The sequence below is a fragment of the Lactuca serriola genome, chromosome 4 (genome assembly GCF_051521515.1).
Source record: "Lactuca serriola cultivar US96UC23 chromosome 4, Lser_US96UC23_V15, whole genome shotgun sequence".
In the NCBI taxonomy this organism is placed as follows: Eukaryota; Viridiplantae; Streptophyta; class Magnoliopsida; order Asterales; family Asteraceae; genus Lactuca; species Lactuca serriola.
In genome coordinates this window covers 120,061,989-120,082,532 of record NC_136411.1, presented here as the reverse complement: position 1 = coordinate 120,082,532, position 20,544 = coordinate 120,061,989, and the positions used below count along the sequence as shown (strand labels likewise).

Genomic DNA, 20,544 nt, shown 5'->3' with positions numbered 1-20,544 from the left:
CCATCTTGACCTCCATCTCCATTTGATATTCGTCTAGTAATATCGTCCTTTGGGGTATGATACTCTCTTGAATGTTTTTCAAATTCCTCAATAAGAGCCTTTTTAGTAGTCGTAGCTTTCTTCATTATAGGTTCTTGGGAATCTAATAGTTTCCTGGTGCTCACATTGATTCTATCATAAAAATGGAGATTTCTTGTTGCATGTTTAAGTCATGTTAAGGGAAATTTCGTAACATACCCTTATAACGCTCCCATGCCTTGTATTACGACTCCCTATCGAATTGTTGAAAATTTTGTATATTTTTCTTCAATTTGGAAATCTTTGAAGGTGGACTAAACTGTTTAATAAAATCACTTCATAGTTTTGGCCATGTCGTGATAGCTCCTGTTGCAAGCGATTTCAACCAATCTTTTGCTGTTCCTTTAAACATAACCTGAAGCATCCTTAGAACATTGCATCGCCTGCAACATTTGGTACATTAAAGTAATTTTCGATTTACAACAACTCATCAATGTGCTTATATGCATCCACGTGATCCCTCCCAAAAATGGTATGTCTTTTAGCATGCTAAGGATGTGTCCTGTAAGCTCAAACTTCATATTGGTTGGAATTTTGGGTGGTACGATCCTTATCCCATTGTCATCATGCCTCCTCCTTTTGTACTCCTCCATGGTCATCCTTGATATGTATCCTATGGTTATATGTCACTCCCCGCTAAAGCCGAAACATGAGGTAATGACATCAATAAAGGTTTTCATAGCATAAGATAAAGATACATTATCATAGTACTAGAATTTAAAGTTTACAACCCAAATTCAAACATAAACAAGACAATCTTTTGTTTCCCAAAATAACGTTGTTCAAAATAAATTTCATGATATATCGTTCCACTCAATGCAACATGCTTGATGATGATGAATCTTTAATGTCACTTACTAATTATTCCCTTAAAAAGCATGTAAAACCAGGGACAACTATGAAAATAATTAGTGAGTTCATAGGTTTACAAAAAAATAAATGCTTATGTGTCATAATCAAGGTTTTAATTAAAAGTTTCCATAACTGAAGTTCATTGCTAAAATGAGTAAAAGAGTTTGCATAAATAGTAGTTCGTTGCTAAAATGAGTAAATGAGTGTGTATATGTATTATGAACAAACAATGATTTCTCAACCAAGCCTATGACAGACGCCCTATCAAGATCTATGCTTATCGTTCCATATATGGACATGGTAAAATGCACTCCACAATCGAGTGAGTGAGGAATTGTCAAGTTCCTAATAGCGCTATCCATAATGACCGTTGGCTCAAAGAGTTAATGGTTGAAGTAAAGTGTAAGAGACTTAGACAATAAGGCCTCATGTTTCACAAGTGCCTACACATACATGAAGATTTACAAACCAAATTTATACAAGTTAAATTACATACGACAAACATAAATAAATTTTGGACATGCTTTTCAACCCCAAAACATAAAACCGAAAATAGGGGCCATGAGTACTCACAATGGTTTGAGAAGGTACAAACGATGCCTCGGGATACCTCCACATGTTTCACTACCGAGTTCCTATGATAATGAATACACACTAGCGAATTTTTAGATTGAATAACTAACACTAATATACTTAAACCTACATGTAGAGAAATGCCAAGATTGTTTAAAATTCAGTTTTGTCTAATTTGTAACTTATTTTCTAAAATTCTCTAATTTTTATAAGCTATTCGTATTAAGGATAATTACAAGTAATAATCCCAAATTAGGTGATATTATTTGTAATGTGTTTTAGCATTTTCAATGATGTTTTAAAGGCTAAAAATTAGAAAACAATATTAAAACTACTCCAAAAATTCTTGAACTTTTACCTTCTTGTCCTACTGAAATGGAGAACCCTCATGTAACTTTTCATGATTTTTAAACATGTTTAACTAATTTTCCACCATTTAATTCCATGAAATCATCATAAAATCATTAAAAATACTGAATTGTTATGAAATATTTCCAGTCGTTTTGCACCACTAATATACAATTTATATAAACTAAGAAAAATGTCAAAAGTGGTTTTCATATGGTGGAATACAACTTTCATGATTTATGTGTATTTAATGTAAGAAAAATAAAAAATATTAAAAAGCTAAGATAATTCCTCAAAATTTTTGTAAGACCGTTTTATAGTGCATATACGATGAGAAAAATATTAAAATTGATTTTCAAATAGTGGAGACCGCTTTTTGGATTTTTGGGTGTTTAATAATCGGAAAAGAGAAAAAAAATAGTACAAAGTAGAGAAAAATGTAACAACGTAAATTTTGAAAACAATTTTTCATTTTTCAATTGACATAAATATCATTTAACATTCTCAAATCTCTTGTTCAACAATTGTCATCAAATAAACATTTCCCAAGATCACAAATAAAATCCTCTGTCTGTGTGTACGGAGCATGTCGGCGCCTTCCCGCGATCGTCACTAGTACCTGAAACACAAAAACACATAACACAGTAAGCATAAATGCTTAGTGAGTTCCCCAAAATACCACATACAACACATATTAACCACTCGAGGCTATAACTCTGTATGACCCTATGGTCAAAGTGTCTCAGTGGGACCCTCCAGTCCCATAACTCTGTGGACCCTCTGGTCCTAACTCCATGGACCTTTCGGTCCTAACTCTGTAACTTTGAATCACACATAGCACATAATCACATAGATATCACATCATATAATAGCATACAACATACTCTGGCACATAACTCTAATTACTACTCTAGGTAAAGTATAGTGAGAAGACTCACCTCGGGTAACTCGGTAAATCTCGACCTCAGTAAATTTGGTCTAGCCTCCGCCTAATCACATGGAATAATTACTCTAATCAATACAACTCTCAAAGGCTAGACTAATCCCTCTCTAAGTTCTCTCAGAAGGGTAAAAGACCATTTTACCCCTCTTATGGCTCTAATGTCCAATCATTGACTAAACCCTAAAAGTCAACAAAAGTCAACCCTTCGGGTTACGCTGCGCGTACCAAAACTGTATGCTGGGCGTACCCAGTGACTTCACAGAATCGGGGAATGTGACCCCCTACGCTGCGCGTACTGGGATTACGCCCCGCTTAACTCCCAGTTTCATACTCCTTTGATTTTGGGTCTTAAATGGTTAAGACAAATACCCAAACTTCATATCTGACTTCTCTAAGGTTACTTAATCCATAAAGTTGAAACCTTTAAGCCTTTTCATGGCTGTAAACGTCACCAATCACTCTAACATCTTCCCTTTTCCCTCATAAAGCCTAGATCTCATGCATGGCTTAATATTCACGTCTAAGATTGGATTTTTGTGAACTCTCAACTCATAATACACATAAATATTGTAGATCTAAGCTTATGGTGACCTTTTGCTCATAGAGTCTCCACCTTGGGACCAAAAACCCTAAAAATTGGTCCATGAAGCACAAATTAACAATAAAAAGGAAAGCTCTAAGCTTTTTACCTCCAAGTGAAGCTCCTTCCTCTGCAGAACTCAGATCCAAGCTTGCACTCAAACTTCTAGCCTTCACAAGAACCTCCTCTTCTTCTTCACTAACACACAAAGGCACTTTTAGCTCAAGAACACTCACACACAAGCTTAGAACGAAGGTTGGCTCCCTTTTAGAGTTTCACTCTCTCAAATGGTGGCTGAGGATAAGGCCATAACTTTCTTTATATATGGCTCAAGTCTTATTTAGGGTTTTGAGTCTGGACCTGCTACGCCCAGCGTACCGGGTGGAGTCCGCGTCCAAAACACGCCCACGAGTACGTGCAACGTACTCTTTAGTACGCTGAGCGTACTCATTGGCCATGGTTCACTTTTAAGGGATAAACAAGACAACTTAGAAAGAAGGAAGGGTTAAACGGATATACCTGAATCTCGGGATGTTACAATTCTCCCCCACTAGAACCAGACTTTGCCCTTAAAGTCTCATGCCGCAATCAACTCCGGATGCTGCTCCCACATCTCTGACTCTAGCTCCCAAGTCTGCTCGGACCCTCTCCGATGTTGCCACTGGACCTGAACCAAGGGCATCTCCTTGTTCCTCAGAACCTTGATCTTCCGATCCACAATCACGATTTGCCTCTCAACATAATTCAGGCTCGCATCCACCTGAATGTCCTCTAGCGGTACAACTGTTGTCTTGTCGGCAATACACTTCCTCAACTGAGACACGTGGAAGGTATCATGAATCTGGCTCAACTCCGCAGGTAGCTCCAAACGATACGCTACCCTGCCCAACCTCGTGGTCACCCTGAATGGACCAATGTACCGGGGCCCTAGCTTGCCCCTCTTCCTGAATCAGATCACTCCTTTCCAAGGAGACACCTTCAGAAGTACGAAGTCTCCTACCTGAAACTCAAGTTCGGATCGTCGCCTATCCGCATAACTCTTCTGGCGACTCTGAGCTGTCAACAACCTCTGTCTGACCTGCTATATCCGCTCTGTCGTCTGAAGCACTATCTCAGTACCCATCACGCACTGCCCTACCTCTCCCCAGAAAATGAGAGTCCAACATCTCCTCCCATACAACAACTTGAAGGGAGGCATGCCAATACTCGAATGGTGGCTGTTGTTGTAGGAAAACTCATCCAATGGCAAGTACGTGTACCAACTTCCTCCAAAGTCCAACACACATGCTCGAAGCATGTCCTCGAGCGTCTGAATCGTCCGCTCACTCTGTCCGTCTGTCTGTGGGTGGTAAGCGGTACTGAAATGCAGCCTCGTGCCCAACTCCTCATGGAACTTTTTCCAGAACCTGGAAGTGAAACGTACATCTCGATTTGTCACAATTGAGATCGGCACTCCGTGCCGTGATACCACGTCTCTCACATACAACTCTGCCAGCCTCTCAGCAGAAGAGCTCTCACTGATAGCAAGAAAGTGAGAGCTCTTCGTCATCCGGTCGACGATCACCCAAATTGCATCGACACCCCTCGCGGTTCTCAACAATTTGGTGATAAAATCCATTGAAATCTATTCCTACTTCCACTGGGGAATCTCAAGTGGCTGCAACTTACCATGCGGACGCTGGTGCTCGACCTTAACCTTGTGACAGGTCAAGCACCTCTCAACGAACCACGCAACATCCCTCTTCATATAGGGCCACCAGTAGTCTCTTTTCAGATCCAAATACATCTTAGTGTCCCCAGGATGGATCGAGAACCTTGATCTATGCACGTTGTCCATCAAAATGGTACGTGCCCCACCTGCAAACGACACCCAAATCCGATCCTGAAAGGTCATAATCCCTCGGCTATCGGTAACGAACTCAGACACTTTCCCGACTACCCGCTCCCTCTTGTGGTTCTCCGGTATCACGACCTCTGCCTGGGCCTCCTGAATGGTCTCCAACACCGGAGTCATCACCGAAAACTACATACAAGTGTCTCGAATCGGGGCACTCTCTGTCCTACGGCACAGAGCATCAGCTACAAGATTAGCTTTACCCGGGTGGTACAGGATCTCACAATCGTAATACTTTACCACGTCTAACCATCTCCTCTGGCGCATATTCAGGTTGGGTAGATCCATCAAATACTTCAAGCTCTTATGGTCCGTGTATATGGTACATCGAACCCCATACAGATAGTGACGCCAGATCTTGAGAGCGAACACCATTGCCTCCAACTCTAGATCGTGGGTGGGATACCTCCTCTCATGAGGCTTCAGCTACCTCGAAGCATACGCTATCACATGCCCTCTCTGCATAAGCACCGCACCCAACCCCGATATCGGTGCGTCGCAGTACACAACAAAATCCTCCATTCCCTTAGAAGGGATAACACCGGGGCTTCGCACAACCTCTGGCGAAGAGTCTCAAACGAGGTCTGCTGCTTCGGACCCCACAAAAAAGCAAAGCCCTTCCGGGTCAACCTGGTGAGAGGCACGACAATCTTGGAGAAATCCTTGATAAATCTCCGATAGTAGCCGACCAACCCCAGAAAATTCCTGATCTCGGTGGGGGATCTCGGCACCTCCCAACTCATCACAGCCTCAATCTTGGCCGGATCGACCAATAGCCCATTCTAGTTAACGAGATGCCCCAAAAACTGGACCTCTCGTAACCAAAAATCGCACTTGGAGAATTTGGCGTAAAGCCTCTCCGACCTCAATACTCCGAGGATCTCTCTCAAATGCTGCTCATGCTACTCTCTGGATCTCGAATACACCAGTATATCGTTGATGAACATGATCACCGAACGATCCAACATCGGCCTTCACACCCGGTTCATGAGATCCATGAACGCTGCCGGTGCATTGGTGAGCCCAAAAGGCATCACCACGAACTCGTAAGGCCCATAACGAGTCCTGAACGCCGTCTTCTGGATATCCTTATCCCACACTCTCATATGATGATATCCAGACTTCAAATCAATCTTGGAGAACCAAGATGCTCCCTGCAACTGATCGAATAGATCATTGATCCTTGGTAATGGGCAACGGTTCTTGACCGTTAGCTTGTTCAACTCCCGGTAATCAATGCACATCCGGTGTGAACCATCCTTTTTCTTGAAAAAAAGGATCGACGCTCCTCACGGGGAGCTACTCGGTCGAATAAACCCCTTTCCCAGCAGCTCCTGAAGCTGCGAGGATAACTCTTGCATCTCTAGCGGCGCAAGGCGATAAGGCGCCGCTCCTGGAACTAAATCAATGCGAAATTCCACTTGCCTCTCGGGAGGCACACCTGTCAACTCCTCGGGAAAAACGTTCGGGAACTCACGCACTATCGGTACATCATCAACCGAACTCGGCCTCCCCGTGGCCACTCGTGTGTCTATCACATAGGCCACAAACCCAATACAACCCTGCTGCAGACTCTGCCTCGCTCTAGCAGCCGAACAGAACGCTGACCCTGTACGGGTACCCTTGCCGTACACCGTAAGAAATCCCCCACTAGGATCTCGTATTGTCACCAACTATCACTCGCAGTCTATAACAGCCCCAAATCGGCTCAACCAATCTATGCCCACTATGACAGACACGTCCCCCATCGCAATCGGGACCAGATCTATCAGGAACTCAATACCAAAGATCTCGAGTACATATCCTCGAATCACATCCGTAGCATACACCGCTTGCTCGTCAGCTATGGAAACTCGTAGTGGTCGACTCAATGCCTCCCGCTAGATACTGATGTGTTGACTAAACGCTAAAGACACAAATGACCGACTCGCACCTGAGTCAAATAACACCAAAGCAGATACAGAACTCACAAGAAAAGTACCTATGCATATCATAATATAAGCACAATATCTCAAACTCAGCATAAATAAATGAAAGAATACATACCAGCCACGACATCGGGCGATGTGCGGACCTCCTCCGCTGTCAACTGGAAGGCTCTCCCGCGAGCCTTTGGCGCCTCGACCTTAACTGGACGACTCTCAGTAGCTCGTACAGCAACAGGGGCAGATCCCTGCGGTGCTCCCTGTGCTGACCCCCACGGATGTGGACACTCGACCTTCCGATAGCCAGCCTAGGTACAGTAGAAGCACACTGCAAATCCCTTGGGGCAATCCTTAGCCATGTGCCCCTCCTTGCCACACTTGTAGCAAGACCCTGCTTGAAAAATCATCTCCTGGCTCTTTCTGCACTTGCCACAAGTGTGGCCCTTCTGGTTCCCTGATCTCGAATCGGAGGGCTTTGCCCGCTTGGCTGCCGGCTGGGGCTGTGCCGGTCGCTGATCCCTCCCCTGAGACTCCGCCTCCTCCCTGGCATGAGTCTCGAGCTCAATCTCCCTCTTTCGAGCATTTTCCTGAAGCTCGGAAAATGTCCGGTACGTTGAGTTCGCTACGAACTCACGAATGTCTCTCCTTAGAATACTCAGGTATCGACTCATGCGTGCCTACTCCGTAGACACATGCTCAGGGCAAAACATTTCCCTCTCGTGAAATATCCTGGTAATCGTAGTAACAGAATCAGTACCCTGCTTGAGGTTCAAGAACTCCTGGGCCAACCGTTCCCTTTCCACTAGGGGAGCGTACTTATCTCGAAACATAGCGGTGAACCTCTCCCAGGTCACCGCGACAAGCTCTGCAAAAGTGAAGTGTGCTGTCACAAACTTCCACCAGTCCTTCGCTCTCAAGCGAAGCTGGTTCAACGCGAACCGTACCCTCAGATGCTCCGGACATGAACACGTGTGGAAGCACCCCTAAATGTCAGAGATCCATCTCATCGCAGCTATCAGATCCTGAGTCCCATCAAACTCTGGTGGCTTCGTTTTGCTGCTCTCGGAATAGCAACAAGTCACCCCCCTGCGGCCTGGCAGCAACGACGGCTGTGGTGGCCGCAGCAACAACTGCATCAGTAAGAGTAGCGTACCGCTCATCAAAAGTCTCGATCAGCATGGTCTTGATAGACCCAAACTTCTCCGGTATCTCAGCTCGGATGGCCGCAACCACCTCCCCATGAATCAACCTACGGATCTCCTCATCACTGACATTGCTGCTCTCAGGCGTGTGGCGTGTCCCAACCATGATGCCTTTGAAATATAACATAAAAATATTAGAGACTCGTTCGAGTGTACTCGCACTCGATAACTCAACCCTACTTGCTCCCTAGTACCCTAAGGATTCTTACTTGGAATACGCACTGATTCGGTGTCTTCAGTAGTACGGGCCCTATACTACCGTCCACACCGCATCAATATTCACCCCAAGTCCTCTTCCTAGGATCCCAGATCACAAGTACTCTAATCTTGCTATGCACAGGCTACTTTCCAACAGATGTCTCGTAATCTCCTCGCTGCTACCTACTCACTCTAAGGCATCTCACAACAGCAGTAATCTCCTAGGCTAAGGCATCACAAATCAGGCCACTCTAGTCCTAACATGAGTACCTAACCTACTCTAGCATGCATAACATATCATAACGTATCTCATAACACATAATGTAAGGGTGTTTTGGGAAATCACCGTTCGGGCGCTGACTGACTGTACACACTGCTCTGTTCTGCTCGTTTCAAAACCTTTTACCCTTTTAGAAAAAATGTTTTATTGTGAAAAATTTCTCAAATCCTCAGTTTGAGTTCAAATACGCCTAAAGGTGCATCTGAATCCCTCAAACCAAGGCTCTGATACCAAGTTGTAACAACGTAAATTTTCAAAACAATTTTTTATTTTTCAATTGACATAAATATCATTTAACATTCTCAAATCTCTAGTTCAACAATTGTCATCAAATAAATATTTCCCAAGATCACAAATAAAATCCTCTGTCTGTGTGTACGGATCATGCCGGCACCTTCCAGCGATCGTCACTAGTACCTGAAACACAAAACACACAACATTGTAAGCATAAATGCTTAGTGAGCTCCCAAAAATACCACATACAACACATATTAGCTACTCGAGGCTATAGCTCTGTATGACCCTCTGGTCAAAGTGTCTCAGTGGGACCCTCCAGTCCCAGAACTCTGTGGACCCTCTAGTCCTAACTCTGTGGACCTTTCGGTCCTAACTCTTTTTAACTTTATATCACACATAGCACATAATCACATAGATATCACATCATACAATAGCATACAACATACTCTGGCACATAACTCTAATTACCACTCTAGGTAAAGTATAGTGAGAAGACTCACCTCGGGTAACTCAGTAAATCCCGAACTTGGTAAATCTGGTCTAGCCTCCGCCTAATCACTTGGAATAATTACTCTAATCAATACAACTCTCAAAGGCTAGACTAATCCATCTCTAAGTTCTCTCAGAAGGGTAAAAGACCATTTTACCCCTCTTATGGCTCTAAGGTCCAATCATTGACTAAACCCTAAAAGTCAACAAAAGTCAACCCTCCGGGTTACGCTGCGCGTACTTAAATTGTACGCTGGGCATACCCAATGACTTCACAGAATCAGGGAACACGACCCCCTACGCTGCGCGTACTGGGATTACGCCCCGCGTAACTCCTAGTTTCATACTCCTTTGATTTTGGGTCTTAAATGGTTAAGAAAAATACCCAAACTTCATATCTGACTTCTCTATGGTTACTTAATCCATAAAGTTGAAACCTTTAAGCCTTTGCATGGCTGTAAAGGTCACCAATCACTCTAACACCTTTCCTTTTCCCTCATAAAGCCTAGATCTCATGCATGGCTTAATATTCACGTCCAATATTAGATTTTTATGAACCCTCAACTCATAATACTCATAAATATAGTAGATCTATGCTTATGGAGACCTTTTGCTCATAAATTCTCAACCTTGGGACCAAAAACCCTAAAAATTGGTCCATGAAGCACAAATTAACAATAACAAGGAAAACTCTGAGCTTTTTACCTCCAAGTGAAGCTCATCCCTCTGCAGAACTCAGATCCAAGCTTGCACTCCAACTTCTAGCCTTGACAAGAACCTCCTCTTCTTCTTCACTAACACATAAAGGTACTTTTAGCTCAAGAACACTTACACACAAGCTTAGAACGAAGGTTAGCTCTCTTTTAGGATTTCACTCTCTCAAATGGTGGTTGAGGATAAAGACATAACTTTCTTTATAAGGGCTCAAGTCTCATTTAAGGTTTTGAGTCTGGACCCGCTACGCCCAGCGTAGCCCAAGGTACACCCAACGTACCAGGTGGAGTCCGCGTCCAAAACACACCCATGAGTACGCACAACGTACTATTTAGTACGCCCAGCGTACTCATTTGCCATGGTTCAGTTTTAAGGGCTAAACAAGACAACTTAGAAAGAAGGAAGGGTTAAACGAATATACCTGAATCTCGGGATGTTACAAAAATCACTAAAATTTTTATTTGGCATCATAATGTAATAGAAGATGTCATGGTAAATGTTAATGAATTATGGATAAGTGTAACTATTTTTCCTCGATTTAGTCCATTAAATACACAAAAATCCTCGAAAAATAGAAATATGTTATGAAAAATTCTCAAAATATTTATCTAAGTGTTATACAAGGCCTAAAAGCCGAAACAACTCTTAGGTTTTCATTTCAAATTACATAACTTGCTTTTATGATTTATTTGAGTTAAACACAAAGAAATTTAAAAATCATAGTAATCTGTAACAAAAATCGATGAAACTTCACGCTAGATGTTTATTTAATTTATAGGTCATATATGAATTTATATAGGATTTATAGACCTCATAAAGTATTTATTTGATTTATAACCTTATTTCCTTGTGAAAATTACAATAAATCAAGGAAATAAAAAACAATTTTCGGAATTTCCAGATCATTTTATTTTGTTACTAGGGTTCTGAGAAAAATTTGGTTTGAACAGAAAAGGACATTTAGATTTTTTGTGAATAAAATCCTCTATAAGCATATTTAACAATGTACTTTGATCATCAAGCCTTTAAGCTTGATGTTCATCACATGCATCATGGTTTGAAGACAATGCATGGACCTATTTTGTTCAAAATGATGTTTCTAAAAGAAAAACTTGAATACATGTGGTTGATGAACATTAAAACTTGTAAAAACTCAAGTTTTTGGGATTGACATAGGTTTTAGTCATTGGATTTCACCATCATGCAACATGCATGTTGATTTTGGGAGAAATCCTATCACTATCATCATCAAATTTGACATGTATGAACATACATATGAATGTTCATAAAGAATGGTGTAGAATAAGAAGAAGATGCAAGAAAATCATGTAAGTTTGAAGGAAAATGAAAGGAAATTGTGTTTTACCTAAATGTATTTCACTAGATATTGCAAGTTTTTGAGTGTATGGATGTGTTCTTAGCTGTAAATCAAAAAAAATCAGAGAGATTTTGAGAGAAAATAGAGTTGTGAATGTAGAGTGTGAAAGAGAATGGAAGAAGGAGTAGAAGGTGGAGTGTAAGGGAAGTGAAAATGATTAGGATTGTTGGGTAGGGGAAGAGTGGCCGATTTTGAGGTAATGAGAGAGGGTTTACCTCTCTTCCGTTTAAAAAAAAAATCAAATCTTTTATAAATCTATCAATTTTTATAAAATATGCACCTCAACCTAGGTTTATTTTATAAAACTTGGCTCTTTTAATTGTAGAACAAGAATAAATGTTGTTAATTAATATTTATTTTTTAAATATATCTAATAACTTAATTATTTTAATTTTTTATATAAGGAGGTTCATAATAAATTTTATGGAGTTTTTAGAGGATAAAGTTTATAAATTTGGATTGTAGTGCTTTTTAGGGTTTTGGGATTCAATAATTCGTTGGATATCAAAATAAACTGAATTTTTGAGTCTTCAAGTTGTTTTTGAGTCTTATAACTCTTTTATGGTTATAAATAATTCTTACAACTTGTTTTTTTTCAGTTTATTGGCATTTCTATATAGTGATTTGAAGATTCTAGTGAAATTGGGAATCAAGTATACTAGTCCTAGTTTCAACCTTGACTCAAGTTCCTACAAGATTTGGACCTAATTACTACTACTAGGTCAAATGTATGATGTGTGTATATGATTTATGTAAAGATGGTCAAGTCAAAGAATGACCTGAATTTGACATTGGTCTCAGTATCCCCTGGTCGAAAGAATTTCTTCCCGAAATTCACTTAATGTCGTCATTTGTCATCGTATGGAAAAATTGGGGATATTTTTTCCTTCATGTAATCCTCACGCTCTCTTGTATAATCTATAAGGCGTTTCAAGTTCCATTGAATTTTCACAATCGGAATCTTGCTCCGCTTGAGTTGTTTCACCTCTCGGTCTAGGATTTCTATCGGTTCCTAGATGAAGTTCAGTTTGTCGTTGATCTTAATCTCAAAGGGTACTATCAACAATTTGTCAGCTAAGTATTTCTTGAGATTTGAGACGTGAAATGTATCCTGAATAACATGAGTTTATATGCCACCAGATCGATCCTTTCAATGATGTCAAATGGTCCAACATATCTTGGGCTTAGTTTTCCTTTCTTCCAAAGTCGTACAAGACCTTTCCAAGGCGATACCTTTAGAAGCACCTTGTTTCCAACTTGGAATTCTAAAGGTTTCTGATGGTTGTCGGTGTAACTTTTCTGATGATCCCTTGCAGTTTTGAACTTGTCTCTGATGATAGCAGTCTTGTCAGTTGTTTCAAGGATAAGGTCGAGTCTAGTTAACTGTCTATCTCTGATTTCAAACCAACACAATGGAAAATGACACTTACGTCCATATAATTATTCGTATAGAGTGAATTGGATACTCATGTAGTAACTGTTATTGTAGGAAAACTTAATTAGAGGCAAATGAGTATCCCATTTTCCTTTGAATTCAATGGCACATGCCCGTCTATCTGAGGATGGTATGTTGTGCTCAAATTTATATAGGTTCCTAGATCCTTCAGTAACATCCACCAAAATCATGATATGAAATGACTATCTCTATCAGAAATGATAGATATAGGTACAACATGTATAGCTACAATTTTGTTGATGTAGATTTGGGCTAGTTTGTCCATCTTGAAGTCTTCTCGAATAGGGAGAAAGTGAGTAGATTTCATCAGTCAATCCACTATGATCCAAATCAAATCATGAACTTTAGAAGTTCTAGGGAGTTTGGTGAAGAAATCCATAGATTTTTGGTCCCATTTGTGTTGTGGGATTTCAGGTTGTTGCAATAATCTAGACGGTGTCTGATGCTCCGCTTTGACTTTAGGGCATGTCAAACACTTCCTAACATACAATGCGATATCCTTTTTCATTCCAGGCCACCAATAGTAGTCTTTTATATCCTTGTACATCTTATCCACTCCAGGGTGAATTGAGTAACTAGATCGATGAGACTCATCTAGTACTAGTCTCTTAGATTGTTAGCCCTTGGAATCCAAACTTTGTTCTTAAATTAGCGTACACCGTCGGTTTTGGTTTCGAATCTCACTTCTAAACCATGCAAACTTTCACCTTGCAGATTATCCTTGGCAGAGCTTTCTCTTGAGCATTAATGATTTGAGATTTTAAGCTTGTTTGTACCACCATTCCCAAAGCCCTTACACAAGAAGGTTTCACTCTTTCCTTCCTGCTAAGTGTGTCAGCTACTATGTTAGCCTTTCCTGGGTTGTATCGTATTTCATAGTCATAATCACTAAAAAACTCTACCCATCTCCTTTGTCGCATATTTAACATTTTATGATCTAGAATATGATAGTGACATTCATGATCAGTATAAATGATGCATTTCATACCCTACAAGCAAGTCCTCTAAATGTTAAGAGCGAAAACTATTGCTCCTAGTTTTAAATCATGTGGTGTATAATTCTTCTCTTGCGGTTTGAGGTGTCTGGAAGCATATGCGATGACCTTATCTTTTTGCATTAGCATATAACCTAAATCCTGGTGAGATGCGTCACAATAGACCACGAAGTTCTCTGATCCCTCTGGTAAGGCATGAATTTGTGCATTGCACAACTTGTTCTTTAGAATTTGAAAAGCTTCTTCATGTTTCTCTTCCCACAAAAATTTTCTATCCTTTTGGGTCAAAGATGTTAATGGTTGAGCAATCTTTGATAAATTTTTGATGAAGTGTCTGTAGTACCCAACTAATCCTAGAAACCGTCATATTTCTGTCAGGGTTCTTGGGGTTTCCCACTTCTTGATTGCCTCAATCTTAGCTAGATCTACATGAATTCCTTTTTCACCAACCACATGACCAAGGAAATGTACTTACCGAATCCAGAATTCAAACTTAGTGAACTTGGTGTACAATTTATTCTCCTTTAGTAGCTCCAACATTAGTTTCAAATGTCGTCCATGATCTTCTTTGGTTTGCGAATAAATGAGTATTTCATCAATAAACATAATCACAAACTTGTCTAGGTACGTTCTACAAACCCTATTCATCAAATCCATGAAAACAGTTGGTGCGTTCATTAGCCTAAAGGGCACGACTAAGAACTCATAGTGTCCGTAACAGGTTCTAAATTTTGTTTTATGAATGTCTCCTTTGTCAACTCTTAGTTGATGATATCCGTACCGAAGATCGATCTTTGAAAAGTATGAAGCGCCCTGCAACTGATCAAACAAGTCATCAATTTGAGGAAGGGGATAACGATTCTTGATCATCAACTTGTTTAATTCTCTATAATTGATACACATCTCGAACGATCCGTCTTTCATCTTGACGAACAACACTGGGGCTGATGAGTTTTCTAGGTTATAAACAAAACCTACATGTGGCGGAAAAACACTTAAACCATTAAGTTCACATGCAACTTAGAAATGATCTATGTTTTCTCTATTGATAACAACTAGCTATGAATATCAAGAAAACCCTAGGAGAGAGGCTATGAAATCAAAATTCATACATAAAATTAGGGTTACATACCTGTTGATTATTATTGTAAATAATCAAAATAGAGTTGTTCTTCTAGATCTTAGAAAGCTAGCACCAAAAGAATGGGTGCCTCTAATGATTTGTACCCAAAACCCTAGTAGCAAGAAGAATCGAGGAGAGAGGAGACTAGAGCATAAATTCGGCTCTATGAAAGAAAGTATAAATGTCACAAAAATAGGCACCCATGGTATCCTTTTTATACTTGATTAAGTAAACTCACATGGAAACCAAAGAGTCCTTTGAATGATTAATTCCAATTAATCCTAGAATTAAATCCAAACTAATTCTAATTAATCAATTTAATATATTGATCATATAGTATATTAATATATCATATATTTCAATTTCCAATTAGTTTATTATTCGTATAATAAACTAATAAATAATCCTCTATCTACAACTGTCATTCTAATTAGTGACTAGTTTTGAGGGCAACCCAAAAAGGACTTTACTTCTAATTCAAGAATATACCAATTCCGTTATTGGCTTAGACACATTAATCCAATAGTCTCCCACTTTGATAATTCTATAACTACAGTTTCAAGTATAGACCTTGAAATAAACAACAAAGATTTCTTTCCAATACCATTGCTGAAGTCTGACTCAAATCGATTATTGGCCCTAAGATAAGTGATCAACTATTCCTTTGTTCTTCAAGATATCGTATGAGCACTACACATGGATAATAATCAATCTCATTGTCCAAAATGTTGTTTCCTGATTTCCCGATTTGTAAAGACTTGATTGGACTTCAAACTGAACACATCAATTAGTCCTAGATGGGCCCAACACTATATAGTCAACATCAAGTCATTAAGGGGCCCAATGATATTGCTTTTCTTGTTAGGGAAAAATGAATGAATTACATTTACTATATAGTGATACAATTCTCACATTAAATCACACATGTAATTACCCTTTATAACATATAGTTACAAGATGTGTTTGAGTAAAACAATGCATAACTAATATGTAAACAATGAACTATATATCTCAGCTTTAAGAATAGAAGATATTATTGTCTTAGAATTACTTGTGACAAGATCCATGAAGTAATCTCGAAGCATGGGTTTATCCAATATTTAAAATCTCTTTTTTCAAAGTACTCATGAATATTTTCACAATTCAAATTGCAATGTCTTAAAAGCAATCAACAATCTACAATCAATTCATGACAGTCTTTATTCACTACTTACTTCCAGAAGTATGATAGACTGTGGAAGTTTGAATAATATAAATTACTCAGGCAGTGTAAACATGCAAAAATAAACACTAGAGTAAATAATTGAATAAGGCAGTGCGATACTCATAAATAGTTCTCTATTATTCATTCACCAAATCAATTACATTTATTTTGTTACAAGTTTCAAACATATCATCTAACTACTAAAACTAATATCGTCTCTTAGGTATATGCACTTAGCATGCTGGTAGTGTTTGACCCTGCTCAGAGCCTTTGTGAAAGGGTCTGCAACATTATCTTCAGATGAAATACTCTTCAATAGAATGTGTCCTTGTTCTACCTGATGTCGAATGTAATGGTACTTTTTGTCGATATGCTTGGATCTACCATGATCCTTTGGTTCTTTTGTCTAAGCAACCGCACCTTCGTTATCACAGAATAATTCCATGGGTTCCTAAATAGTTGGAACGACTCCGAGATCTTCGATAAAGTTCTTCAACAAAGCCGCTTCCTTTTATGCTTCACTCGCTGCAATGTACTCAGATTCACATGTGGAATCAGGCACTGTGTGTTGCTTAGAACTTTTCCAAGTAACTGCTCCTCCATTTAGTAAGAATACCCAACCGGAATGTGAACAAAAGTTGTCCCAATCTATTTGAAAACTAGCACCACTGTAACCACTCACTCTTAACGTATCACTACCGCCAAGAACTAGGAACATGTGTCTTTTTCTTCACAGATATTTAAGAATATTCTTCACCCCAATCCAATGGGCTCTATCAAGATTTCCCTGAAAACGACTAACCATGCTCAAAGCATAAGAAACATCATGGCGAGTATAGGTCATTACATACATGATCGATCCTACAGATCAACCATATGGGACTCGACTCATGTCAGCTATCTCTTCATCAATACTTGGAATTTGACTCTTACTCAACTTGATAGTACTATGAATTGGAAATTCCCATTTCTTTGAATTCTCCATACTGAAACACTTTATTTTATCCAAATATGTACTTTGGCTAAGACCAATAAGACGATTCTTTCTATCCCGATGAATCCTTATTCCTAGCATATAGGTGTAGGGTTTTGAGCATTCAAACACTCCTAAGGTGTACATGCAACCCTAGAAACCTTGGATTTATTTTTTTCTAAAACACATGCAAATTTTGATTTCCAAGGTTCATAATCCTATCTAGCATACATGGGGAGCTTTAATCATAAAAGTTTGATAGAATTACATACCTTGAAGTGATGTGGATTCCTTGAAACCATGTGAGCCTAGCACCCTAAGTGTGATGCCTCAAATGTCTCACACAACACCGAATGCACTTGGAATAAGCTAGAGAGATATGTAGAACACTTAGAAATCGACCTGCCCTCCTTTGTTCTCATAGGTGCCGATTTTGGTGTGTAACATGATGCTTATATAGTGTGTTACAATTAGGGTTACACCATGTAAACCCTAATTGTCATGACCTTTAATTTCCATGACCCATGGGTTATATAACCACCATGGAGCATCCTATGGGTTTTAGCCTAACTTGATAATCCATGGATCTTTAGCCCACTATACAAGTATGAGTGATTTACACAATTAACCCATATATTTAATTAGTCTTCTTTTGATCAATTAATTAATCCCAAATTAATTCTTGATCAATACTAACTAAATAAAATTATTAATTTATTAGAACTTATAATATATTAATAAACCATATGTGTTATTTCTCTCATTTTAGTTTATCCAAATGCATGATGCCATGCAACCCAAATGGACCATGCCAAACCGGGTCAAGTACATACCATAAATAGTTATGGACTTAGACACCTTATCCAACAGTCTCCCACTTGGATAAGTCTAATAACTATAACTGCAAGTATGTCTTCAGGAACCGATCATCAATCGTAGCTCTTTAAAGGTCTCTCAGAACTTAGATGATGATGATACGCCATTCAAGATAAGTGATAATATAATCCTCTATTCTAGATATCAGCCGGACAAATACATGGAACAATATCTTACTTATTATCCAACAATTTGTTTCTTAATTTCGGATTTGTTTGACAAAGAACTTAATCGAACACATCAATTTAGTTCTGACCGGGCCCGGTACATGGGTCAAAACAAAATCATCGAGGGGCCCAGATATCGCTTCTAATCAAGGAAGGAACAAATAAACTTCGACTCATATGCTTGTTCTACTACTTGTTGAATCACACACAAAAACACATTTTATAACATCGAGTTACCAATGCATTTTCGTATGATCAATGCATAAACAACTCATAGGAACCAAGTCATATCTCTAGGTTTGAAGAGTTATATGATGTTACCGTCTCACGATCACTCGAGATAAATTCCATGAAGTGATACCAGTGAGCGTGGGTTGAATGCAATACTCTGAACTTATGAACACTCATGAGTGTTGTAGCCATGTCCAACAACTTAGATCTCTGCAACCAACTCATGACAGTCTTGATTCATACATACTTCCAACATATGACCGATTGTGGAGAATTCGAATAATATGATATACCAAACATGATTTTTCTGGAAGTCAAAACATGCAAAAGAAATATAGTAAATGATTGATAAAAGATAGCAACACTTTACTTATAAAGAAACACAACTTTTATTCATCATCAAATGTCAATTACACTTTACAAATTTCAAAGCTATCTAACTACTAAAAGCAATATCATCCTTCAGCCCTATGTGCCTCGCATGCTGGAGATGCTTAACCCTACCCAATCTCTTCGTGAGGGGATTTGCTAGGTTCTCATCTGATGACACCCTCTTTTCCACGAGGAGTCCTTCTTCTATCCGATGTATGATGAAATGGTATTTTCTTTTGATGTGTCTGGATCTACCATGATCCCTTGGTTCTTTTGCTAAGGAAACTGCACTTTCACTATCACAGAAAATTTCCATTGGCTCCTTTATAGTTGTTACAACTCCAAGGTCTGCAATGAACTTCTTCAGCCATATTGCCTCCTTTGCAGCCTCGCTTGCTGCTATATACTCTGGTTCGCAAGTTGAATCAACCACTATCTCCTGCTTTTAACTTTTCCAAGTAATTGCTCCTCCGTTTAAGGTAAAGACCCAACCTGACTGAGAGCGGAAATTATCCCTATTAGTCTGGAAGCTAGCATCACTATATCCTACAACTCTAAATTCATCACTCCCACCGAGGGTAAGTACGCAATCCTTAGTCCTCCGCAGGTACTTGAGGATATTCTTTACCGCGGTCTAGTGAGCCTTGCCAGGATTCCCATGATATCTGCTGACCATGCTCAAGGCAAAGGCCACATCAGGACGACTACATGTCATACCATGCATGATCGAGCCTACTGCGGAAGCATAAGGTACTCGACTCAATTATGCTATCTCAGCCTCGATGCTCGGGCTCTAAGTCTTACTCAATCTAGCGTTACTCTGGATGGGTAAATCTCCTTTCTTGGAATCTTCCATGCTGAACCTCTTCAACACCTTATCCAAGTGAGTACTCTGACTAAGTCCAATTAGTCTTTTACTCCGGTCTCTCAGAATCGTTATCCCTAGAATAGAGGCAGCTTCTCCAAGGTCTTTCATAGAGAAACACTTCCCAAGCCAAGACTTCACTTCTTGCAAGGCTGGGATGTCATTTCCTATGAGTAGTATGTCATCCACATACAGTACCATAAAGCTGACTGTACTCCCACTAGCCTTGACATATACACATGATTCATCTTCACTCCTCAAAAAGCCAAAGTCTTTGAATATCGCATCGAAACAAAGATTCCATCTACGAGGTTCTTGTTTCAATCCATAGATGGATTTCTCAAGCTTACACACTCTATTAGGGTATTCTGTACTGACAAAACCCTCTGGCTGACACATGTAAACATCTTCAGCCAAACTTCCATTAAGGAAGGCGGTTTTGACATCCATTTGCCATATTTCATAATCATGAAACGCAACAATAGCTAACAGGACCCTAATGGACTTAATCTTTGCTATTGGTGAAAAGATCTCATCATAATCAACTCCCGAAGTTTGAGATAAGCCCTTTGCAACTAGTCGCGCCTTATA

The 20,544-nt window shown here is 39.5% G+C and overlaps 1 non-coding gene across 1 annotated transcript; it reads left to right on the top strand.

The window, feature by feature from the left end:
• Window positions 1–206: 206 nt before the first annotated feature.
• LOC145103647 (small nucleolar RNA R71) lies at window positions 207–313 on the top strand. The gene has a single exon (XR_013706726.1). It is a non-coding gene; the product is annotated as a small nucleolar RNA R71 (small nucleolar RNA).
• Window positions 314–20,544: the final 20,231 nt, after the last annotated feature.